The 10,654-nt window shown below is 44.3% G+C and overlaps 1 pseudogene; it reads left to right on the plus strand.

The window, feature by feature from the left end:
- The window catches only part of LOC103741990, a 13,924-nt pseudogene extending 4,487 nt beyond the window's left edge, over nt 1-9,437 (plus strand).
- Nucleotides 9,438-10,654: the final 1,217 nt, after the last annotated feature.

Here is a 10,654-nt window from a genome sequence, read left to right on the forward strand (position 1 = left end):
AAAAGAATGCAGAAAATTCAGAGGCAGAAAGTAGATTAGTGGTTGCTGAGGCCTAGGGAGGGAGTGGAATAGAGAGTGACAGCTCATGAGTACATTTCTTTAAGGGTGATAAATATGTTTTAAAACTAGATTATGGTGATGATTGCACAACTCTGTAAATATACTAAGAAACATAGAATTACTGGGTGGACTGTCTGGGGAGATGGCTCATTGGGTAAAGTGTTTGCTTCTCAAGCATGGGGATCTGAGTTTGGAGCTCCAGCACCCACACAAAAGCTAGGTGTGGTGGCACCTGTAACTCTTTAACTGGGTAGACTTCAAGGTAGGAAAGTTATATCTTAGGAGCTGGAAAGATAGTTCAGCAGTTAAGAGCATGGACTGCTATTGGCAGAGGTCTCAAACTCAAAGAGATCCACCTACCTCTGCCTCCCAAGTGCTGGCTTAAAGGCATGCTGGAAAATTCATTTCTCACCCCCCAGTTCCTAACTGGCTTTTCATTCCTCCACTCTTTTACCCATTGCTTTCACATCCTGTGGCTTCATTTGCCTCAGGAACTAGTCCCAAGCATTCTCTTTCCAAACTGATCCCTACTTCTACCTAGCAAAGGCATTTGAGGGCAGGGCATATGCTGATAATATTCATTCACATTGATTTGCTTACACTTTCCTCAGGCTGACAGACCTGTTACAAGTCCTTCAATACCCTAAGAGCACATGCATTTATTTTTTAACTACTTTATTGAGATATAACTTTATTTTTATTATTTTTAATTATGTTTGTGTATGTGTAGCTGTATGGGTATGGGTATGTAAGTGCAGATGTCCAAGGAGGCAAGAAGCATCAGATCCCCTTAGAGCGGGAGTAATAGGTAGTTTCGAACCACCCAATATGGGTTCTGGGAACTGCAGAAGAGGCAGGAGAATCAAAGTTCAAGGTCATCCCCAGCTACATAAGGAGTTTGAGGCCAGCCTAGGCTAGAAAGCCTGTATAAAATTAAAAAGAATTTTCCGTTCTGCACTGTTTTACCCAGGAGATCTGCCTTGCAATGAGTTCTTCAAAAAGACAAGAACTCTAAGAATACAAGGCTCTCTCAAGCATAAGGAACTTAACCATCTCCTGAGGGTTTGATGACTGAGTCCATAAAACAAACTGACAAGCTGAGTGAGATGTCTCAGACTTGTTACCCAGCAATCAGGAAACTGAGACAGTTCGAGGTCAGTTTGGGCTACATAGTGAATTCTAGGCCAGCCTCAGAAACATAGTGAGCCCTTGTCTCAAAATAAAAAAATAAATAAAACAAGCAGATAGGAGAAAAGGCAATGTTTGTTTATCTCATGTAGCCCAGGCTGACCTGAAATTCACTATATAGTGAAGACTGACCTTAAACTCCTGGTCCTCCTACCTTCCAAGTGCTGGGATTATAGGCTTGCCCCACTAATCTTAGCTAAATATTTTTTTCTTCAGTGTTGAGAACCAAACTCACAGCCTAGAGCATGTTAAACAAAGGCTCTACTTCTAGGCCATACCCCAGCCCTTCAGCATACAAATTTATTAGGATACAAGCACATGATAGTCATTTACATCATGAAACTCCATACAAGGGCTAGATGGGTGAAGCTTAAATACCCGCTTCATAAGGAAGAAGGAACTGAGGTTGACAGTATCCTGGTACCAAGTTCAGCTGGGCTTTACTCTAGTTTTTTAAAGTTGATCAGCAGGAGAATCTAGTCTCTAGGTAGATAGGGGAAATGCCCAGAAAGTCCATCTTACATGTCAGGAGGAGAAGTGGTAAGGATTGAGGACGGAAGGTCTGGGAGACCCGAAGTCTATTTTAGCTCAAAGCTTTCATCACACCAGAGCATCAGATTTTGAGGGGTCATTTTCTGAGCCCAACCAGGATGAAAAGGATCTTAGGAAATCATCTCATTCCCATATTTAGGTAAAAAAAAAAAGCAACCTTTGCATCTTCAGAGCAAGCCCCAAGCTTCAAACTAGATGGTTTAATTTTTCCACAAAGAATTACTTATCCTTTCCTCAAGTCAGACTAGCTGACAGCTTGGAGCACTGGATATTTTGGGGTTGGGTCATCCAGTGTGGTTTTGCCTAGTGTCTTAGCCCATGGGCACAAATGCCTTAGGTCCCTGGGAAACATCCTTCTCCCCAGCGACTGTCCCTGGGGAGGAACCAAGGACATCAGCCCTTATTCTTAACCTCTGGCTTCCTTGCTCTGGAAAACAAGGATGGGAAGTTTGCACTTGGCCACAGAGGGAGCCAAGACCTAGATTTTTCCCAGCTCCAGCCTCACCTTAAACTCTGGGCTGCATGGAGCAGGAAACGTTGAGGGAGCTCAGATTGGAGCTGAGGTGGAAATGGCTGATAATAGCCGATCAGGCACTCTCCCAGGTGTTGACATTTGCATTTTAATGGAGGCGGCTAAAGCCTCCAGTGAAAGGAGTGACTAATAGGTTCTTTCAATTGCTACAGGAGGTAGGTGGGAGACCCTTTGCATCCCAGGATGTGTTAAAGACCCTGCAGTCACCTCACAAGGTCCCTGCAATCCTGCCTTTGAACTCCACTGCCTACATTCTTGTTCTAGCTTTTGCTTCTCTTTTTTCACATTCTTTCTCCTGAATCTTTTTCCTAAAATCTGGAAACATCCCAAAGAATCATTTATTCTTTCAACACAAATTTCTGGGTACAATGGAGTTGGGGGAACCCAAGAACTGTGTCAGAAGATGCCACCTCTAAGAAGTCAGAGCTGAGGGATTCAGAGAGAGCTGAAGAATAAATAATACAGTGTTGGCAGATGGGCTATGCAGCTTATGCTCAGAATTTCTGGAGCATTCCAGATAAGAGGTAGCCAATTAATAGAAGAAAGCATATTCCTATGGGTTAGGGTGAGCTACAAAAATTTGTGGGGTGGGGGCAGGGGAAAAGAGGAAGTATGTATAGGAGTTATGTGTAGAATTGATTCAAAACATTCCACTAGTCACAAAAGACTAGAAATTATAAGATCCTGTTTGTATGAAATAACCAAAGGAAGCCAATCTGTAGAAACAAAATAGATCAATCGTTGCTTAGGGCTGGAAAGCAGGGAGTCAATCTTAATGAGTACAATGGGGTGCTGAAAATAGTTCTAAGATTATGATAATGGTTCCACAACCCTGTAAATATACTTTAAAAATGAGTTACTTAAATAGGGCCTAGATTATGGTATATAAATCATTTCTCACTAAAACTATTTAAAATGGGGTGATGGGGGGAGAAGAATTGAAAAAAAAAATAATTCAGGGGCTGGAGAAATACCTAGTACTCTGCTGGAGAGGACCAGAGTTCAGTTCCTAGTAGTCCTGTCAGGCAGCTCACAACCATCTGTAACTCCAGCTCCAGGGGGATCTGAAGTCTCTGGCCTCCAATGGGCACTGGCACTCATATGCACGCACACACATAACACGTAATTTAAAAATTCGCCAAAGTTTCATTTTTAAGGTTAAAAAAAAAAAAACACTTCAAAGGGGAACTGGAGAGATGGCTCAGCAGTTAAGAGCACTAGCAGCTCTTGCAGAGGACCCAGGTTCAATTTCCAGCACCCACATGGTGGCTAACAACCATTCATAACTCCAGTTCCAGGACGAATCTGATGTTCTTTTCTGAGTTCCGTGAGCATTGCACAACATGAATGCACTTACATGCAGGCAATACACTCATACACATTAAAAAAAAACAAAAGACTTCAAGGACCCTAACATGTCTTAGTCTGTTTTCTGCAGCTGTAACAGAATACCCAAGGCTGAGGAATCTATAAAAGTATGAACTGATGTTTTCTGAAGAAGCTACATCTGTGTTAAGGATTCTGCAGACTGATTAGAGAAAGCTTTGTGATTTCGGAAAGACGAAATGTTGTAGACGAAAACCCAAAACTATCTTGGGGTTGACTTCTCCCCCGGACTCCTTGGCAGTCTGTTAGTGGGGGATCTCTGTCGCCCCCCACCCTTCGCTTCCTCCGTTTCCGCCGACCTCTTTAAGGACCAAATATGCGTGAGTGCATCTCTGTTCATTTTAGCCAGGCTGGTGTTCAGATCAGCAACGCTTGCTGGGAGCTCTGCGGCCTGGAACATGGCATCCAGCCTGATGGCCAGATGCCAAGTGACAAGACATTGCGGGAGGAGATGACTTCTTCAACACCTTCAGTGAGACAGGTGCTGGCAAGCATGTGCCCAGGGCAGTGTTTGTAGACCTGGAACCCATGGTCATTGATGAAGTTCGCACTGATACGTACCGCCAGCTCTTCCACCCTGAGCAGCTCATCACAGGCAAGGAAGATGCTGCCAATAACTATGCCCGTGGGCACTACACCATTGGCAAGGAGATCATTGACCTTGTCTTGGACTGAATTCACAAGCTGGCTGACCAGTGCACAGGTCTTCAGGGCTTCTTGGTTTTTCACAGCTTTAGTGGGGGAACTGGCTCTGGGTTCACTTCCCTGCTGATGGAACAGCTCTCCCTTGATTACAGAAAGAAGTGCAAGCTGGAGTTTTCCATCTACCCAGGCCCCCAGGTTTCCACTGCTGTTGTTGAGCCCTACAGTTCCATCCTCACCACTCACACCACCCTGGAGCACTCTGATTGTGCCTTCATGGTAAACAATGAGGCCATCTATGACATCTGTCATAGAAACCTTGATCTCGAACGCCCAACCTATACTAACCTTAACCACCGTATTAGCCAGATTGTGTCGCCCATCACTGCTTCCCTGAGATTTGATGGAGCCCTGAATGTAGATCTGACTGAATTCCAGACCAACCTGGTGCCCTACCCCCAAATCCATTTCCCTCTGGCCACATATGCCCCTGTTATTTCTGCTGAGAAAGCCGACCATGAGCAGCTTACAGTAGCAGAGATCACCAGTGCCTGCTCTGAGCCAGCCAATCATATGGTAAAATGTGACCCTTGCCACGGTAAATACATGGCTTGTTGCCTGTTGTACTGTGGTGATGTGGTTCCCAAAGATGTCAATGCTGCCATTGCCACCATCAAGACCAAGCATAACATCCAGTTTGTGGATTGGTGCCCCACTGGCTTCAAGGTTGGCATCAATTACCAGCCTCCCACTGTGGTACCTGGTGGAGACCTGGCCAAGGTACAGTGAGCTGTGTGCATGCTGAGCAACACCACAGCCATTGCTGAGGCCTGGGTCCATCTCAACCACAAGTTTGATCTGATGTATGCCAAGCATGCCTTTATGCACTGGTATGTGGGTGAAGACATGGAGGAAGGGGAGTTCTCTGAGGCCCGTGAGGACATGGCTGCCCTGGAGAAGGATTATGAGGAAGTTGGTGTGGATTCTGTTGAAGGACAGGGTGAAGAAGAAGGAGAATACTAATCTTTTCCCTTCAGCCCTGTAGCATGTCAGACTCCCAGAACTTCAGCTTCAACATTAGCTGACAGGCATCAATGTCTGCTGATTGCGTTAGCTTCCCTGTGATCATGTCTATTTTTTCCATGTGAACCTGTAAGTGTTTTCCCTGATGTATCAAAGTAAAGGCTTTAAGGAGAAAAAAACAAAAACAAACAAACAAAAACAAAAAACACCCAACAGCAAAAAAACTATCTTGGGTTATCTTTAGTGTCTTTCATAGCCATTTACTACCAACCTTAGTATCTGACATAACATCTTTGTGACTGTTAGCAGCCACAATTTTGATTATTAGGTTCACCATTGTGAACCCTAAAGTTAATGTTACTGGGATTTGGGGGTGTCCCTTCAGAGTTGTCAGATGATAGTGGGGAATCCAGGGTCCCCTCTCAGGGTTCTTAGTCTCATTAATAAATGAATTTAAGAATGGAATCAAGGGAGCTCAAGGACAATTTTATTAGCATTTAAAAGAAAAACACCCCAGGACAGGCAAGCTGTAAATCTCTGAAGCTGCCAGAGGAGACCAGAGGGAAGGGGGAAAAAAAGACCATGCCATTTGAGATAAGTCAGCATAGAGGTCAACCACATGGCCCAGAGGGGGCTTTAAAGAAAGAGTAAGGAAGCCCAAAATACCTTAAAAAAAAAAAAAAAGGTATAAGGTATACTTAGGTTCTAGCCAGCATCCAAGAAAAAAAGATAGAAAAAAGAAAAGAGAAGTTCACCTTCCTAAGTCAGGACTCAGAAGGACAGACAGACCCAGCCAAACCTCATGGTAGCTTGGTTTGTAGGAACTGTGGCTGGAAGGGTATGGGGGGTATGAATTCTGGGAAGGAAAAGCATATTAGCTCATAAAAGGGATAATTATTTTACCTATCTCTTTAGTACGACTTAAGGTGAACCTGCCTTCCTAGGAGTGGTTCCTTGACCAGGTAAATGACCTAGCCCAACTGGAATGTTAGGTCTACACCCAAGCCAGAGAGTCTAGTCTCTTGACCAGAGGACATTTCTTTAATGGGCCTTTATTGCTACTCTAACGCCAAGAATACTGTATAATCTGAAACCTATAGAAATGATTTACCTTAGTCCCCACACCCCAGCTCTGTAACCTATCTGCTTGATTTCCTCACCTGTGTATTTGGTAAATGCTTTGATTTATGACTTTTTTAATTTTGTAACTGTCGCAGTTCATGTAACCTCTTTTGTAATGGAATATGTCATTCAGAGGAATCTGAATTTATTTTCACAAGCTGTGGTCACTCATATTTGGTTCAGAATAAGCTATCTCATTCCTTTTGGGGCAAGGGCTTTTGCATTGACATTGGAAAGAGAATTATTTTTTTTCCCACAGTTCTGGAAGCTGGAAGTCAAGACCTGGGTGTCACATCTGGTGAGGGCCGCATGCTGAAAGGGGCACATGAGGAAGAGGGAATAGGGGCTTTGTGAGTGTCTTTCATAGTCTCTTTGGCCCCTAGAGGCCCTCAATTCCCAGGGTTAGAAGCCTGGTCCATGCTTTACCAAGGAATGTCTGGTTAGGCTCCCTGGTCAGACTAGTGGATCAGAACCCATTATCAGAAAATCTGATACCATTCCCACCTTAGAATATTTCTGCCTTTTCAAACTACTCAGCCAAAATGGCACCCTTTCACCTCCCAAACCAAATAGGCTTTGCTGAAAGTAGACCCAGCAAGGAAGCCAGCCAGAGCCTTGCTGGTTGGCAGACGCTTGTCTCAAGCAAATGTAATTAAAGGCAGCAGCAAGTAAGTGCCTATTAATTTTTCATTAGAAAAGTCAAAGGCAACCTTCTTGGAAGGCGGCATCATTGAACTTCGGGTTTGGTGGTAAAAGCTTGGCTTCTCCACCATGGAAGTGCTCTGGTCCATGTACACACACTCCCATGGAGTGTCTACAACTTCATAATAAGCACTGGAGAGAAAGAATTGGAGACTCACATCACTGTCCTCTTTAGAGGTTGTTCTATCCCATTTCCTGTGCCTACTTATCTCAATGATTACTATACTATATGAACCTTGTACCAAATATCAATGTCTCTTCCTCAAATTATGCTTACCTATCACTTTATAGTTTGAACCTTATTTTATATGCCCTTGGAGAATTTACCTTTAAAAGCTCTCTGCAGAGCCTCCTCCAGAACATGTTTGTTCTGTAAGCCAGGAGCAATGTACTGAGGTAAGAAAAGGGAAATGGAGAAAGAGGTGCTCTGGCTGGCCCCAGCAGTTATTTCCCCCTTTAGAACCTGTTGGCATCACTTCCCAGCCCAACATTTTCCCTTCCTTGCCATGCCTCTTTACTAAGGCTTCCCCCCTGATGCCAAAGCACGTAGCCACTTCACATAGAGGTGGCTTCAGGGGACAAGTATTAAGCTTGGAGTCAAAATAGCTGGAGGTTTTGTGCCAGCTCTACCCCTTTTCAGCTGTGCGACCTCTGACAAGTCACTTCATCTCTTGGACTTGCAGAGTCAGCAAGAATAATGGCCTCCTACCTCTTGTAATGACTTGTTACAAGGAACAGGTGATGTGAGAGTCCTTTTCAAATGATTCTCCCACCTTATATCAAGTGAGAGGCAGTCTTAATAATAACGAATGATAAATTCACTCTTCACAGATCCAAATGTTTATTTCCAAGGCTGGAATGAGGTACATTTCTGGGTCTCTAGCTTTTGCATACATTTATAGAGAACTTGATAAATATTTTCGTGTCTGTGCTACATGTGTACCTGCTCCTCTAGTAGACTAGAGATCTGCTCTTTCATCTGCTGTGTTCAAAGCATGGTAGACGAAATCTCTGGTTTTCAAAGACATTCCTGCTTCTAAGATGCTGACAGCCAGCAGCCTGCCTGCCATGCCTACTGGCAAGCTCCATTCTCCTGCAGGCGTGGGTGGTGATTAGAGTGGCCTGGAGGGGACCGAAGTGGTGCTAAGTATTCTTTCTCCTCTCGGTGGCCTCTATGCTTCACCTTGGAGTGGCCCTGCTCAGGCTGTGCGTAGCTGATGCTGACTCTGTGATGGGCACTGGCAAGCCAGGCTGGGTTAGAGACTGTGCTGGGGCTGGCTGACCTTCCCCAAACCTAGATAATCTCTCTCCCTGGCAACAGGCTGGGCCACCGAGGGACAGTGACAGATTGCAAAATCCTGGGGCTGGGCTTTCTAGAATTATTTTAAAAGAGAACATAATATCAATACCTTGCTTTTGTATAGTGTTTTTTAAAAAGAAAGCAAGCAGTGTTTAAAAATTGTCCAAGGAGGGGGCAACTCTGGAATTGCCTGGTGTAGATTGAATCAGTTGAATAAGAAATGACTTATTATCTGCTCAATAACATGGTGAATGTTAGGAGACATTTTTGTTTCATAGATGAGGATATTGAAAAAGAATTGAGATGGTTTAACATTACGCAGCAGAATTTAACTAAACTGGTTTGTTTTGTTTTTGTTATTTCAAAGTAGGCAAAAAATGAGGTTGAAAGGCTTAGCAGTTTGCTTTGTGAACCTGAGATCCTGTTGTATAGACAGACTGGGTTCTTGGTCTTGCCTCACACCCAAGAAGACACCTCTACTTGCAGATCGAAAGCATGAGAAGGAGGAAGAGGCAGTGTGGGACATGAGAAAAATGGACATCCTTTTGTAAGGTTATTTGCATTAAGGATCACTGAGCAAAGGAAGAGGAGAGTCAACAGACAGAGGTGGATGAGCCTGCCTCTGCTGTCAGGAAAGGCTCGACAGGATTTCAACACTTGAAGACTTCAAATGCTGGCCAGGAGGCCACATGCACCCCATTGCCTGTTTTTATAAATAAAGTTTCATTGAAACATAGCTACATTTATTCTCTAAGCCTGCTTTTGCATTATAATGACTGATCTGAATATCCATGAGAGAGCATGTAGCCCACAAAGACTACAGTCTTTGGTATTTAACATTTTTAGAAAAAAGTTTGTTGACCTTTGCTTAGCACCATACACACAAATATTAGCTCAAATTTTTTATTAAATCTACATGTGAAATGTTGTGGGAGACAGGCTTGAGCCTAGGGTGATATTGCAACAGTCAGGGTCAGGTGGTTTCCAGGAATCCAGGCTCTGTAATCTGAAATCCAGTATTCTAATGAGGCATCCTACCTGCTATTCTGTGATAGGACGTTGTCTGTTATGGTAATAGGATGCTAAGTCTTTTACGCTAATAAGGTATCCTACTTGCTGTACTCTGATAGGACACTAAACCTGTTATGCTAATAAGGTATCCTACTTGCTGTGCTGTGATTGGACCACTACCCCTATATAAGCTTGTGCCTTCCTGCAATAAAGCAGACCTGTGTCACTGAACCTGGTCTTATGTGTCTGAATGCTGCTCCACTGACATAGTCTCCTCACCAGCCCTGGGGTCTGGGCCGGGCCAAAGCAGCGATGACAGGAGGCAGCGCAGGGCAAGCAAAAGAGCTGCCTCAGCACCAGGCGAGCAGAAGAGCGGCCTCAGCCCAGGGTGAGCGGAGGAGCAGCCTCGACGCCCGTGAGAACAAATGAGCGGTACCCACAAGAACGGAGGAGTGGCCGCTGCTGGCGGTGACCGCAAAATGTAAAACTATAAAAGTTCTATAACAGGACAAATAAGAAATCTTTGTCTTTGTGTTAGGCAAAGATTTCCTTGACAAACCACCAAAAGCATAATTTATCATTTTCAAAATATTCAATATTAAAATGATTTATTGTGTATGTATGTGTACATACTATATATATATATATAGACACATATATGTGGGCATGCATGTGCCATGGCACATATGTGGAGATCAGAGGACAACTTGAAGGAGTTGGTTCTGTCCTACCTTGTGGGTCCTGGAGATTGAACTCAGGTCATCAGACTTGGCAGCAAGTGCCTTTACCTACTGAGCCATCTTACCAGCCCTCAACACTGTTTTGATAAGTTTAGACCTTATTAAAAGTAAAAATTGACTATCCTCAGGCCTCTTGGGGTAAGTCTATAGCGCAGCTCTCCGCGCCCGTGTGCCGGGACTCCCTAAGCCACATTCACCCCTCCATCACCCCCCCTCGCCGTTCTATACTCCTAGTTTGAGCCCTGTGCCATTCCTAGTCTTGGGGCCCCAGACACCTGGGGAACCAATACTGCTTCCTGACCCTTCTCACCCAGAGCAACTCAGTCCCTTTCTTGGGCTCCAGGACTCTCCTAGCCTGCACTACTATCCTCAGGCCTCTTGGGGTAAGTATATAGC

Source organism: Nannospalax galili, unplaced genomic scaffold (assembly GCF_000622305.1).
Source record: "Nannospalax galili isolate Female #2095 unplaced genomic scaffold, S.galili_v1.0 scaffold18, whole genome shotgun sequence".
Classification (NCBI taxonomy): domain Eukaryota; kingdom Metazoa; phylum Chordata; class Mammalia; order Rodentia; family Spalacidae; genus Nannospalax; species Nannospalax galili.